This window comes from Pongo pygmaeus, chromosome 12, assembly GCF_028885625.2.
Source record: "Pongo pygmaeus isolate AG05252 chromosome 12, NHGRI_mPonPyg2-v2.0_pri, whole genome shotgun sequence".
In the NCBI taxonomy this organism is placed as follows: domain Eukaryota; kingdom Metazoa; phylum Chordata; class Mammalia; order Primates; family Hominidae; genus Pongo; species Pongo pygmaeus.
Genome location: NC_072385.2, coordinates 36,938,813 through 36,954,762, shown reverse-complemented (window position 1 = coordinate 36,954,762; position 15,950 = coordinate 36,938,813). Strand labels below are relative to the sequence as shown.

The 15,950-nt window shown below is 42.3% G+C and overlaps 1 protein-coding gene across 4 annotated transcripts in view; it reads right to left on the bottom strand.

The window, feature by feature from the left end:
• The window catches only part of NCK2 (NCK adaptor protein 2), a 150,551-nt gene that overhangs the window by 64,393 nt on the left and 70,208 nt on the right, over positions 1 to 15,950 (bottom strand). For all 4 annotated transcript variants that reach the window (XM_054475193.2, XM_063648502.1, XM_054475195.2 and 1 more), the window contains exon 2: positions 13,949 to 14,132. The gene's annotated coding sequence lies outside the window, so the exon portion shown is untranslated. The remainder of the gene's footprint in view (positions 1 to 13,948; positions 14,133 to 15,950) is intronic.

Here is a 15,950-nt window from a genome sequence, read left to right as displayed (position 1 = left end):
AAAAGGAAATCAGTATATGGATGTGATAGCTGCACTCCCATGTTAACTGCAGCACTATTCACAATAGCCAAGATATGTAATCAACCTAAGTGTCCATTAACAGATTAATGGATAAAGAAAATGTGGTACATATACACAGTGGAATACTATTCAGCCAGAAAAAAAATAAAATTCTGTCACTCATGGCAATATGGATAAGCCTGGATAATGTTATTATATTAAGTGAAATAAGTCAGGCAAAGAAAGATAAATACCAGAGTCCTCACTCATGTGGGAGCTAAAAAAGCTGATGCATAAAAGTAGAGAGTAGAATAGTGGTTACTAGAGGTGGGGAAGGGTGGGGAGAGGGAGGAATAGGAAAAGGTTGGTTAACTAGATTCAAAATTACAGCTAGATAGGAGGAATAAGTTCTAGTGTTTGATAGCACTGTAGGGTGACTTTAAAATAACTAGAAGAGAGGATTTTGAATGTTCCCAACACAGAAAATAAATGTTTGAGGTAATGAATATGCTAATTACCCTGATTTGATCATTACATATTATATACAGGTATCAGAATACCACTTTTTACCTATTAATAAGTACAATTAAAATGAATTAGTAAACAGATACAGTGAAGAAAACAAAATGTATCAACTCAAAAGAAAAGAACAAAAAGAGAATGAATGACTAGCAAATAAGTGAAAAAGAGACAAATCTTGTTGGAAGAATAACTCTAAATAACTTATGTAGACACTCCGTCTTCAAAGAGATGAAGCAGTGAACTCCCCTAACTATGGGGTGCACCCAGACACTTCCTTCCAAAGAGTACACAGAGAAAGGGGGAGAGGGAGTCAGTATGGAGTAAAGAATTCTGACAGAATGGACTCTTGATGTGATGAGTAGGACATGTTGCCTCTGTGGTCTTCCTCCCAAAACCCTCATGAGAAAATCATCAGACAACTCTCAGTTGGTGGACTTTGTAAAAAATACCCGACTCCTCAAAACTGTCAAGGTCAACAAAACAAGGAAAGTCTGAGAAACTGTCACAGCCAAGAAGAGCTCAAAGAGACATGACAACTAACTAGTGTGGCATCTTGAATGGGATCCTGGGACACAAAATGAACACTAGGTTAAAAAAGTTTTAAATCCAAATGAAGTATGGACCTTACTTAATAATGGACCAATTTTAGTTCATCATAAGGGTAACTAGATGCTAAATATATGAGAACTCTTTAGGCTATCTTCATAAGCCTTCTGTAAATCTAAAAGTGTTCTAAAATAACCTCTGGGGGAAAAGGCAATGGGAAAAGCGGAGGTAGAGAACACTATCGTTTTCACAGTATTGAGAATATTCTAGTTTTTAAGTTGGGAGGTAGGTTCATGGGCATTTGTTTTATTATTATGCCCCATAAGTACATAAATGACACCTACGTATTTTGTACCTATCAAATATCACAAATGGAAATTTTAAAAAGAAAGCATACAGGCCAAGCAGAAAGGGACAGTAAGAGTATTTCACTAGCTAGCACTTGCTAAACCTCCCCAAAATGCCAGTCAGCATGGCTATTGCCCCTAGGCCTGGCACTCTACTCCATCCAACTATATCACTCAGGGCTGGGAGTCTGAAATAAAGAATCAGCTCATTTGGGCTCTAATAAAAATAATGCCTATTTTGGGAAAGGTAGAAGCCTCAGAGAGATGGAGTGTGTGAACTCATACTAAGAGCTATGGTTTCTATTAAAAGATGACATTTCAGACAGTGGCCACTGGGTACAGCTAAAAAGATGAGTGAGTGACGGCCCTTCCCTGTAGAGAGCACGCCTAACTTACTAAGAGGTCAACACAGCAGCATCCTATTTCGCTCCTACACCAGCCCCAAGGGGGAAGTGGTGACCTGCTCAAGATGTCATAGGTGATCAAAGACAAGCTGAAACCTCTTCCTGGGTCTCTTGACCCCAGGGTTAGTGCTTGTGTGTCTAGATTCATGAAAATAGGTATTTCATTTGCAGTAGCTGCCATGATTTGCAGAGCCTTCTACTGTTTTCAGCCTTGTTTCTTAGACTTCAGAGTCGAGACAAAGTCATTACCTAACACATGCTTAAATTCTGCACTCCACACTGATCTGCGGTGGGTGAGTGTGCTGTCATGGGGCTTTAATTGTAGTATTCTTGTGGTCAGTGCCATTTTTTAAATTTGATCAACATTAATTACAGGTAAATTATTGTGAATTATAATTGTATATCAAAACAACAACAACAAAAATATGGTTAGGCCATATTGTTCCAAAGTAGGGAACAGGGAAATTTGTTGATAAGAAAAACATTTTCAGCAATCTTGAATGGTGCCCAATTCTCCCTGGCCCCTTTCCTATTTCCATCTTCCTTTTATGACTTATTCATCTACTGCTATGTAAGCTTGCACACTTCTTAGATCCTAAACTACAAACTACTATAAAAAGAGGAAATGAGTTGATCTTTCAACATTTTTTTCTTTTCAAAAAATTTAAACTTTTAATTTTGAGATAAGTATAGGTTCACAGGAAATTCCAAAGAGAGTGGAGAGTGGTCCCTTGTGTTCTTCACCTTGTTCCTCCTAATGGTTACATTCTACATAACTACAGTAAAATATCGAAACCAGGAAACTGACATTAGTATAATGAGTATATATGGTTCTGTCATTTCATCATATGTGTAAACTCTTATAACCACCACACCAATCAAGACTATTTCATCATCACAGAAATCTCTCTGACATTATCCCTTGTAGTCACACCCACCTCCCTTTCCGACAACTATCACCAACCCCTTGTAAACACTAATCTGCTATCTCTGTAATTTTGTCATTTTGAGAATGTTATATAAATGGAATCATACAATATGTGTGACCATTTGAGACTCTCATTTTAAAGCAAAAAGAAGACATTCTATTAAAAGATAGAAGACACTCTGTATGATTTCAATGCTTTGAAATTTGTTACTGTTTGTTTTTTGGCCCAGGACATGCCCTAACATGGCAAATGCTCTGTGGGTGCCTAAAAAGAATGTGTATTCTGCTACTGTTGGATGGAGTGTTATAAATGTCAATTAGATAATATCAATTGATGGTGGTGAGTGTTCCTATAGCCTTGCTGACTTTCTGTGTACTTTCTGTGTGGTTGTTCTATCAACTGTTGAGAAGGGTATGGAGATCTTCAAGTATAATCACGGGTATGTCTGTTTCTCCTTGTAGTTCTAGCAGTTTTTATTTCTTATTTCACAGCTCTGTTGTTTGGTGCATGCATATGTAAGAATGCTATGTCAGCCGGACGCGGTGGCTCACGCCTGTAAATCCAGCACTTTGGGAGGCCAAGGTGGGTGGATCACGAGGTCAGGAGATCGAGACCATCCTGGCTAACATGGTGAAACCCCGTCTCTACTAAAAATACAAAAAATTAGCCGGGCGTGGTGGTGGGCACCTGTAGTCCCAGCTACTCAGGAGGCTGAGGCAGGAGAATGGCGTGAACCCGGGAGGCAGAGCTTGCAATGAGCCGAGGTCGTGCCACTGCACTCCAGCCTGGGCGACAGAGTGAGACTGTCTCAAAAAATAAAAAATAAAAAATAAAAAATAAAAAAGAATGCTATGTCTTCTTGATGAACACTCTTTTATGTCCCTGGTAACTCTCTACTTTTAAAAGTTCTTTATCTGATATTAATATAACAATTTCTGCTTTCTTTTGATTAGTATTTGCATGGTATATCTTTTTCCATCCTTTTATTTTCAACATATATATACACACACATACATATATATATACATACATAAAACGTCTCTAAAATGTGCCAGGATAAGGCAGGGGAGCTAGGGAAGCTCCTCAGAGGAAAGGATATTTACTTGGCCAGAACTTGGAATTGAGAGAGAAGGATACTGTGAGGATATCTCAGTAATGACCCAAATCCAGGGGGCCTACAACCCAAATCCAGAGCCCTATACCATGCAATCCATTTGGAATTTGGCTCTAACTTGGGAATAAGAAATTCCTGCTTTATTAGTTACATTTTTGCATAAAAAACATAACCAATCAGGTATTCTATATATAAGACTCTTTAAGTTTTCCATTCCTGAGATAGTCAAAATCACAGGCCTCCCAACTAACATATCATCCACACTACAAGCAAACTACCTGAGCAGAGAGAATTGGTCTTCACAGGGTAGTAGGGTTAGGCTTTGTGTCCTCACCCAAATCTTATCTTGAATTGAATTGTAATCCCTATAATCCCCATGTGTTAACGGAGAGACCAGTGGAGGTAATTGAGTCATGGGGGCGGTTTCCCCCATGCTGTCTTCGTGATACTGAGTTCTCACCAGATCTGATGGTTTTAGAAGCAGCTCTTCTCCCTTTGCTCAGCACTTCTTCTTGCCACCCTGTGAAGAAGGTGCCTTGCTTCCCCTTCACCTTCTGCCATGATTAAGTTTCCTGAGGCCTCCCAGTTATGCTAAACTGTGAGTAAATTAAATCTCTTTCCTGTATAAATTACCCAGTCTCGGGTAGTTCTTTATTGCAGTAGGAAAACAGACTAATACACAGTATCAGCCTTCTAAGGGATGTGGACCATCCTAGCAATCTGCTCTAGAGTTATAAAGGACGTAATGCAATCACTTTGGTTAATCAGAATCTCCGTCAAGATCTAATGGAGCCAGGAACTCCAAACCTGACCGATCACCAGGACACTATGACCGCATAAGGAACTCCAGTCCTGAGGACTAGAGGGTCTGGTTATGTAACAAAACTCATTACAAAGGTTTTTGGGTTATACTGTAACTGACAGAGCAGAGTGTATATTTACTGCCTTCTGTAAAGTTACAAACATTTCCCATCCCTCTGTGCCTTGCTGGTGACCCAGATAATAGCCCTGCTGGGCAAAAATAAGGGCTCCATAAAAAATCTCTAATAAAACAAGAGAAATTCTCTGCTATGTGATAACATGGACACTGCTATGTGATTTCTCTGCTGACCCTTTTTCAGGAACCCACCATCCCCCAAGCCAGAATCTCCAAAGTGGAAAACACAAGGTGTGGGAAGAAATTATTAGAGTTCCCGTATCTGCTATGTTCTAAAGCACTGCAGTGCCCAGTGCTGCTTCCTACTTCTCCATTATATTTTGTTAAATTTCTGTGCATAAGACAAGTCTCCACTGAGGGTCAGCTCGCTGTAAGGATCAAAGATCAGAACTAAACACTAGTAATGGAATGGAATTTTTAAAATTACGATGAATTATCTCAGGTGTGAATACATGAAAACTCGCAAATGAAAGCCCTTAGAGTACAAAGCCCCTTTAGGGAAGATCAGCGTAACAGCACAGATACCCAGGTCCTGTCCGCCCACTCCAGATTAGTGGGGAGTGGACCCTGAGAATCCTAGGTCACCCCCAAGCATCCCAGGTGACCCCCATTACATTACAGCTGGTAGGCATGGACTCACAGAGCTCCAAAGCCTGGAGGGAGAGGAGGAGGCAGGAGCCATGCCATGTCTATCTCCACTCCGTCCCCAAGCACCTTGAGTGCCCACTCATCTCCCTCCATACCTGGCCCCACTCAGCCAGCAAATATGGGCAGCATCACTTGCCTGCAGCTTGGGGGAATCCCTGCTGCTCTTTCCTGGAATTGAGACTCAGGTGGGAGATGGGCTCCTGATCTTACTGCAGTGGAGAGGGCGACACTGGCGTCCCACAAATGCTGAGCATGTTTTCCCACTGAATTCTGTGGGGCATGGCAACCAGGTCTGTGTTACTGTCCTGCCTGTGCAGGACTGTCCTTAGAATTCCAAGTTCATGCACCCAACTTCATCTACCCTCTCCCTCCATGTCACTGCCAAAGGAACCAAGGCCGGAAGTTAAAACCCAGCCATGAAAGCACAACACCCACACATGAGCACACCCCAACGATTCCTCCAGAGACCTCTGTTCCAAGCACACGCCACTGAGACGTGGTACTTAACCACTGGGAAAATGACTAATATATTACAAAAACGTTACTAAATGAGCTCTCAGGTTGGAAGATACGGTTACATTTAGCTTCTCCCACAAGAGAGGCCTGCACCAGACCCAGGCTCCAGGCAGGGAAGACGGTCCTGTCTCTGGCTCCTGGAATCCCTGTCTTTCCCAAGTACTTCTGACCTTGGTCTTTGTGAACACAACAAAACCTTCAACATAACCTCTGGGTAAGATCATAAGTGGTATATTGTGGAAGGCACTAAATAAAACAAGTCTGACTGAGGAGTGACTGGGCTCTCACTGTCAGATCTGCTGCATTTCCCGCTCATTCCCTGTGAGCACCGTCAGGGGCCCAAGTGGAAAGCGTATTCTATGGAAACGTGACATTTACGGACTGGGCATTCTGCTATGTGGTCAACAAAGGGAAGGGGCACTCACACATATGAAATAAGATAACAATCACAAGCAAAACCCAAAATGGAATGTTGGCAAAAAAGACAAGCAACTTAGAAAAACTACTAAAAACGTCAACTCTAGAGCCTCTCCCTGTCCCTGGCCACATCCCTGTAAGGGAGAGACTACCTGAGGACAATCAAGAGGGACATCACCACTGCAGACTCCTGACTTGGAGTTCAAGCCGGCCAGGGACTGCTTGAGACCACGGCTTGTTCAAACTGTGACCTGGGTAGACCTTCACACAGGAAGGTCACGGAACAAGGCGTTTGATCAAGAAACAGCCAGAGCAGATTCATACTTAGGATCATCCTTACTTCTTGCAGGCAGCAATCAAGCTCAAATCTCACCAATTAACTTGTCAGTGTGACTGTTGGTCAGGTGTGACTCTGAAAAGCTGAGAAGGCATATTGTACTTTCCAGGGAGATACAAGGTCTGCCTCCATGGCCACGGACCTGACAGGAAGGCCTGGGTACCTTCTGCCGCAACAAGCACTGAGGGTTATTCATTTCCATCCAAAACTGGCATCTTGTTAATATACTGCTTGTTAACATGGTCCCAGAATTCATTCCCCCTAAACTGTGACCTCTTCTGATCTGATTTATTCATGTTTTATAACCATTTTGACATCCTGGAGCCAGGACCATTTCTAAAGAAACCATTTCAACGTTAGTTATAATAAAAGTCAATGGGAAAATTGATTCTGATAGGCAGAAATCTCAAACTCAAAATGCTTTTGGTGTGTCCGGTGAGGCACCCGCAGCACGGGAATGGGGAGCACAAGGGCACTGGGACACACTGCCCTCCCACACCCTAAACCAGACACGCCCAACTTGAATGACACTTCTGCAGTTCTACGTGTTCCCTTCAGTTCTGTACATCCCAGTGGTAATCCCAGAAAGTATTCTCCTACTGGAGCTTGTTTGTAATTACCTGTTCAAGGTCCAGTTTACTAAAAGCCCTACAACACTCCCTCCATTGTGACACACACACACACACACAGAGCATGAGAGGACTTTTTGTTTTTCTGGAGGAAGTCAAGAAAAATTTCTCTCTGCTTTTCCTAGTTTGAGAACCTCAACTGCAGCAATGCGCTCATTTCAAGCTCTGTGTGGCCTGTTTATTTAACGCTGTTCTCTTACATCCACCACACGGCTGGCCCAGGGCCTCTTAAGGACAAGGACAGAGTATCTGGAATCCAGCATTCAGGTGTGAGACACAGGTCACCATCCAACGCTGGGCCGTACTAGGCAAGGAAAGTAACCTCTCTGGGCTCATTTTCTTCTATACAATTCAGGGGAGGAATATCTATATCACCTGGCATTAAAGAGAATTCATGAAAATCCCTTTGTAAATTCTAAGGTACAATTCAGAGAATCATTGAGAAATGACTAGAATGTTATGTGTTCAGTTTCTACCTAAAGAAAAGAAGGTCAAGGGGTACAGAATTGGCTTTTTTGTTTTTGTTTCTTCAGCTTTCTAGGAAGCCACGCTGCTAGGGTGTATCAGCTATGACAGAAAAGAAAAAATGCTTGGCATAACGTTAATCACCACCACAACTAAGAGAAAATAATTATGTTATTGACTATGCAAGAACGTTAAATCACAATTTTATGATGTTTCGCCCTGAACGGGGTGCTGTGGGAAGCATCAGGGACCACAGAGATGGCCTCAGCACACAGGAAGTGGCTGTTAAATACAAAGTCCCCTGGCCTGTACAGAGAACTTCTCTTTTGGCAGGTCTGATGTTAAGCTGGGGATCCCCAATACAAGGTGACTCTGAGCACCATCCTGGGCCTCCATGGGCAGAGCTGGAAGCCACAGGAGCTGCTAAGCTGATCCTGGTGCTTCAGGAGCAGCAGAAGCCCTCGGGGGATTCAGGTTCCCAGCTCGTGCCCTCTTCTCAAACCTCCCAAAGTCTTCCTTCACACACCCTTACGTTTCCAAAGAGACTCTCCAAACTGTACTTAGTTGCAGGAGATTTTTCTAGGGGAGAAAAAAATAAATCTCATGAAATTCCTGGTACAGTAAGAAAGAAAGGCTTTTTTGGGTCAGGAAGTGGGAGCTCCCAGCCTGCTCTGCCACCTAGGAGCCCCGGCCAAGTCATTTAATCTCCCAGAGCCTCACATCTCAGTTTAAGGTAAGCCCTTGGAGAATGGGTCGTTACTATGTCACCACCATCATGTGTCAGAGACAGCAGCCCGGGAAGCAGAAGGAACATGGGATGGTAAGCAACAGACCTTCTGCTTCCCGGGCTGCTGTTAATAGATGGGGACACAAAGCCACAGGACAGGTTAAGGGGACTCTCCAGAGTCACAGAGTTGAGCATGCACAGCTGTGGACAGTCTCCTTAACCTCTCCTGAGGCTTCGTGTCCCCATCTATTAAATGGGGGCAATAACATCTGCATTTGTGACTAGAGATAATATACAAGCAGTGACAAGCCCTATGCCGGGCACCTGCCAACGATGACCCCATAGATTACAGCTGCTTCCACTGACTGCACCGCCAGGGGCACTGTGGAATCAGTGTGGCAATATTTTTTTCCTAGCAGCTGTCAATACTTACTAGGCAATTATTTAACCAATTACCACAGATTTATCCACAGCATTAAAGGCTGTGGCCATCTCTATATTCGGTACACTGTACAGAAGAAACAATCAGTCCAAACTGCACAGACTGTTCCCCCAGATCACCCAGGGGTCCAGTGTGCGGCAGAAGGAGGCTGAGATGGGCTCATCTATTTGGGCAGAAACTCCACAAGTTACTTCCAGGTATCAAGAGACCTCCAAAGCTACACCCTCAACAGAAGCTTTAGCCCTAAAAACTTAATAACTGAGCACTGGGCTTTGCGTGTAAAAAATCTTTCTAAATAACCTGTTGGGGGCAAAGTCAGCTACCAACACTCTCCAAAATACCAAACAACCAGGATATGATAAAAGTGAGTAGTAAATTCTAGATGACTTTTCCAAGTGTACACACCCTAGGAAAAATTGTTCTGAAATAAATTGAGGATAATATGAAGTAGTAAACTTTAGTAGTTAAATAAATATTACTGGATAGCGTTTTTATGGATGTAAGAGTGACAGGCTCAACGTTTCATCTTCTCGTGCTCACTGCTCAGTTAAACACAGCTGCTGCTGCTTCTGTCATAGAATGGAAAAGATGTGTGTAGGCTCACTGCTGACATTTACATGCTGGACATGCACATCACCAACTGACTCGGTTTGTGAAATTCCGTCCTGTTTACTTTACACAGACTTGAGTTGTGTGATCTAAGCCACTGTCCTTCCTACCCCACTACACCATCCTTCTGTCCATTAGGACATGTCTGTCATGAAAAAGCCTCCAAAAGCTTTTCAAAAGTCAAACGAATCTGCAGCATAGCAGACAAGGCCCTTTGCATCCTCCATCCCTAGTGATGGCCAGCCTCCAACAATCAATTACAGTCACTTTTCAAGTACACATGGGAAGAATTAAGTGCAGATTATGCATTTGCCAAAATGACAACTCTGGTGGCCTTCTGGCTCTTCCTATGGTCTCTGCTCCCCCAAAGAAGGCAGGGTCAGAGCCGCAGGGTCCCAAGACTTTGTTTCTTAACTTCAATGGGGAGACCAGAAAACGGGGTAGGGAAATGCACCACGTGGAAATGGGCTGAGAGTTACTCAGGCCCTCAGACACTGACATCCTCCTCAAGCTGCTCTCAGCCCAGCCCCAGACATGCAAACCTTGAGTGCCCAATAACTGGGAAATGCATCCAAGGCTGACATTCCACTTACTGTTCTACCAGGCCAACATTTGATTTCTTTCTGACATGCCGAAGTGTATGGCTGACCGAGCTGTTGCTTTCCCTGTTGGCACTTCAAGGACCACCAACCAAAAAATGGCAAATGCCTGGTCCCCAACCCAGTATTGTCTGAATGACCTGCAGTCTCCAGGAACCACGGTCCAGCTGGTCCAATCAGCCTACCCTGTTCCAGGGAAACACATTATACCTCTGTACACGTCTCCTCATTCTTTAAAACTTGTTCCCAACGTAACATCTCCTGGCTTTTCCATACTGTCCCCTAAAGGGTCAGTTGGCCCCTGCCTCAGGTATTAGGGACTGGCTGTAAGAACCTCCACTACAGCAGTTAGCACAGTCCCAAACTGTCAGGGTCCCATCCCAAAAGGGCATGGGAAAAGGTGGCTGAGACTGTATTTTATCTATTTTTTTTTTAACTGCTAAAGCAGTCACTGAAAGAAAAATAGCCCAGAATACAGGTGAGGTGTTCACAATAGATGTTTATTATATGAATGGCTACATCTCATGATTTTCCAAATGAACATTTTCCTAAACCACAAAAGTAAATTTTAATAGGTGAATTAAGGTTTTGTGTGGAACTTATAAACTTATGAAATAAAAGTAATCCTTTAAAATTACATGGGTAGATATTTTTGCAAGCCAGCCAGCTCTCACGGTCTCCATGTACCGTCTTGTCTACGTGGCACCCGTGCGTTGGGAGCTCCTGCAGACCGAGCTGCTGGGTGAGCATGCCACACTTCCCTGCCTCACCACCTTCTCAACCAGCACCAACAACAGCTTCAGGTCTGCTAATGTCACCGACGATCAAGACCTTTCTAAAGAAGTAGTGTCAGATTCTGATGCAAATAAATTATTAATGAGTTCTGATGATCCAATCAGAAGATCTGTCATTTCTAGCTTATACTCTATTCCCTTGAAATCTGACAAGTGGATTGATACGTGACTGCATTTGCAAATGACTGTTTTAAAAGTTCTACTTCAATGACTTTTTTTTTTTTTTTTTTTTTTTAAAGAAAGCGGAGTTACCATGGGTTTGAGTTTTCTTATGTAAGATAAACCTCCTAGGTTTGGAACGGGGACACCCCGATGGTGTCTGTCTTGCACAAGGTCTGGAAGAGAGACCTGGGAATGCCCCATGAATGCATGAGGGGACCCAAAGCTAGAAGAACCAACAATGGCTGGGGTGAAGTCAGGTATGCAGTGTGAGTGCCAACTCCCAACTGACGACCAGGAGCTAGCTCTGGAAATCACAACACACAACACCCTAAATCAACGGGACAATGTGGCATTTTCTCCAAAAGATAACATAAAGCATAACAAGACAAGAACACTAAGACACTTAATCCTATCCTTATTGCATATTAATCTTATGCTGTTCTAAATACCATACATCAAAGGGGCATAACTGAAATTGAAAAGTTTCCAAGAGATTTTTCTTTTAAGGTGGTCGAAGAGAAAGAACATATTCACAAGATGTGTTTGTAGTAGTAGCAGACCAAGTAACAGGAAATTCTAACTTTTAATATTAAAGGAGAAAATTTCCAGAAACCACCACACCAAGAGATTCCATAGTCCAACATGATAGTTTCAAGATCACTTTAAAACAATCTGCAAATAATGGAAGCAAATTAAAGTTTTTTTTATACAAATGTCCACTTTAATATTCTCATTTGCTCTTCATACAACCAGGAGACATATCATATCACCTAAAAGTTGGACACCAAAACTAATTTAGGTTATGCTTTGATTAAAATTTGGTTTGTTTTCATACTTGATTTAACAATCTTTTCTATTTTGTTCTGTTAAATATACCATGTTGGAAATATATATTTCTTATAAGCTCATAGTAAGATGTACAGGAAAAATCTTACAGTATAAGGAATAAAAACTTTCTTTTATATATGTATTTTTTATTATACTTTTAAGTTCTAGGGTACATGTGCACAATGTGCAGGTTTGTTACATATGTATACATGTGCAATGTTGGTGTGCTGCACCAATTAACTCGTCATTTACATTAGGTATATCTCCTAATGCTATCCCTCCCCCCTCCCCCTACCCCACAACAGGCCCCGGTGTGTGATGTTCCCCTTCCTGTGTCCAAGTGTTCTCATTGTTCAATTCCCACCTATGAGTGAGAACATGCTGTGTTTGGTTCTCTGTCCTTGTGATAGTTTGCTGAGAATGATGGTTCCCAGCTTCATCCATGTCCCTACAAAGGACATGAACTCATCACTTTTTATGGCTGCATAGTATTCCATGGCATATATGTGCCACATTTTCTTAATCTAGTCTATCGTTGTTGGACATTTGGGTTGGTTCCAAGTCTTTGCTATTGTGAATAGTGCCACAATAAACATATGTGTGCATGTGTCTTTATAGCAGCATGATTTATATTCCTTTGGGTATATACCCAGTAATGGGATTGCTGGGTCAAATGGTATTTCTAGTTCTAGATCCCTCAGGAATCACCACACTGGCTTCCACAATGGTTGAACTAGTTTACAGTCTCATCAACAGTGTAAAAGTGTTCCTATTTCTCCACATCCTCTCCAGCACCTGTTGTTTCCTGACTTTTTAATGATCGCCATTCTAACTGGTGTGAGATGGTATCTCATTGTGGTTTTGATTTGCATTTCTCTGATGGCCAGTGATGATGAGCATTTTTTCACGTGACTGTTGGCTGCATAAATGTCTTCTTTTGAGAAGTGTCTGTTCATATCCTTCACCCACTTTTTGATGGGGTTGTTTTTTTTCTTGTAAATTTGTTTGAGCAAATTAAAGTTTCTAAGGAAAGCTAGTGTTATTCTTGCAGTTCATTCGGAGACAAAGCTCTGGAGGTGAAAATGTATCTTCTCATAAAGCACTTCTTACTGCCCAGCCAGAAACAGAACACCAGATTAACTGGACCACAAACAGCAATTCATATTTTAAGTTAAATGTCTCAAGCTGTTAGGGCTAAGAAATATTTTTGTTACACAGTGACATGTTTTTGTCTAGTGCCTGTGGTGATAGCACCACTGGGTCCCAGAATCCACAGGTTGCATCACAGTTATGATTTTATTGTAACATACACAAGTAGGTTTTTCATATGAACAGGTAAAACCTTCCTGAGACTCCTTCATCTGTCTGCATCTCATTTGATGCAGGTTTTTTTTTTTTTTTTTTTTTTTTTTTTTTTTTGAGACCAAGTCTTGCCGTGTCGCCCAGGCTGGAGTGCAGTGGTGTGATCTTGGCTCACTGCAACCTCCACCTCCCAGGTTCAAGTAATTCTCCTGCCTCAGCCTCCCGAATAGCTGAGACTACATATGCACACCACCATGCCCAGCTATCCTTTGATGTAGATTTATCTTCTCAGCATCAAAGCTGGAATCCAACTTTTCCTAGACTGAAAGCACCAGAAAAGTGGTTATTTATCCTTATACTCCCTGACAGAATACAGGGGACCAGGATTCGTTATGGATTCAAGAGTCAGTAATATCTGAGTGTGGAGGTACCTGTACCATCTTACAGGTTGTAGGTGTCTACCATCCTGCTTCCTGGCTACATACTCAGAACCATCACACACTAAAGCAGGAACAGAGATAATCTAATTTTTTCCTTCACTGAAAGCTTAAATTTAATATGATTCAACAAATCAAGGCTACACTGACTGATATTTTACTAAACTTACTGTCCAAATTAAGCATTTGAGGCAAAAAGCTGCAACTTCTGTTTTAAGCAGAAAACTGCAGACTTACCTTTGGCACACAGTTGACAGGTGACTGGCAAAACGCAGAACTCTTCAAAACGATGACGTTTTCAGCTAATTACACCTCTGAAGTTACAAAGTTGCAGGGATTCTCCAAATTCTCAAATCCAACTCAAATCTCAGCAGAGAATTATAATCTGGGACGTCGCTTGTATACAAGGAACACATGAAATCTAAAAAGAAAGAAGCATATATTAGGTCTGCTTGCTTCTTTGATTTTAAGTAACAACTTTTAAAAATAACTGGTTATTTATTTGCCTAAAACCAATGGTTTTTTTTGTTTTTTGTTTATTTTTTTGAGACAGGGTCTCCTCTGTCACCCAGGCTGGAGTGTGGTTGTACGATCTTACCTCACTGCAACTTGCACCTCCTGAGCTCAAGTGATCCTCCTGCCTAAGCTTCCCCATTAGCTGGGACCACAGGCATGTGCCACCACCCCTAGCTAATTTTATATATTTTGAAACCAATGTTTTAAATATATCCCAGAATAAAGCTGCTCTGTGCCTAAAGACCTCCATCAACACACATGTCCTGCCTCTTCCCACCTTTCATTCCCTGGGCAAGCTCCGACACTCGGGTGGGGGGGCCAACCACATACCCGGTGAACAGCAGGTGGAAGGAGGTGATGGGGTGTGGGGGGACAGCCAGCCCATAATCAAGGGACCTGAGCTCCCAGTCCCTTCCAGACTTCCTCCTCCCAATGACCCCAACCTTTAAAAGCCTCCCAGAAATAAAAGGGAGTCTGCCAATTGGAAAGGTGGCCAGTCTGGGAGTCTAATGAGGGAGAAGGGTTACAAAGGGCACGGATATTGTTTAGAGACTCGTTCCTCTCTTGGAGGTGTGTTGCACCAGCCATCTATTAAGAAGCCACCAACCGGACCCATAGCCTTGGGCTAAAAAGCACCCCTGCTTTCAAGACTTCTGAAACGAACACTCCAAAACTAGAAGGAAGTTAGATGAGAGGCGCCTGACAAAGGTGACCAGCGCCCTCCTGGTTGTGGAGAGCTAGCAGCTGCATTATGTTCACTGCACTTGGTAAATATTTTTAGTCCTTGACTAACGTTTTCGAGGGGACCCTGGAGCACTCTGTGGACTTCAAGTGAGTTCACTGACATTTTTAATTACATTTCAAACCCAATGGGGATCTGTCTTGACAGTTCACTCAGAGAAGATCTATTAATTCATCCCTAGCATGATTATGATCCAAAATGTTAAATACCCCATAGAAAAATCAAATTCTATTTTAGTCAAAGAGAAGAAGATAATTCAAATAGGGCTATCATAAAAATGTTATAAGACATGTTCATAAATTTTGATTTAAAAATTAATTCCTTTTTATGTATTCTCTAGCATTATTTTAAAGGCCGCATCATTTTAATATAGATATAATTTAAGGCAAGGAAAAGGTGATGGCCAAACACAATGGGAATACATCTTTGGGCAAGATGTTCAAACGTATACTAGGCAGATTGCCCTTCTCTCTCTTAAGTGTTTATAATAAAATGACAGGTCCTCTCGAAATGGAAGTACTGGAATTTGAACTCAGTTCTTGACCAAGAGTTCTTGTTTCTCATGCTGACACCACTGAAGAAAGCCATCAGCACAGGGCAATGTGCTGGGCTCCATGCCCCAAACACCACCTCTGTATGTGTCATTTTCAGGGGCTATTATAAACGTAAGTCGCACTGTTAAGATTTTAATTGGGAAGTGAATTTGCCCAGAGTCCGCCTTCCAAAGGCAAATGCAAGGAATTGTTTATGCGGTTGTTTGGGCTGTCCAAATACAGGCCTCCCCCTGTGTGCCCTGTGTCTCGTGAGTAATATGATTTAATCCTTCTAATACACTGCCAGCATGGATTCTAATGCCCAAATTTAAAGAGGAGTTTACTTTCTCAGGGACACTAAAGGTTTTTCCCAACTGACTGGAGAGTGAGGAATCACTCAGGCCTTGGACTCCGCATGAGTGGGCTTTGCACATCTCTCATCTCTTCT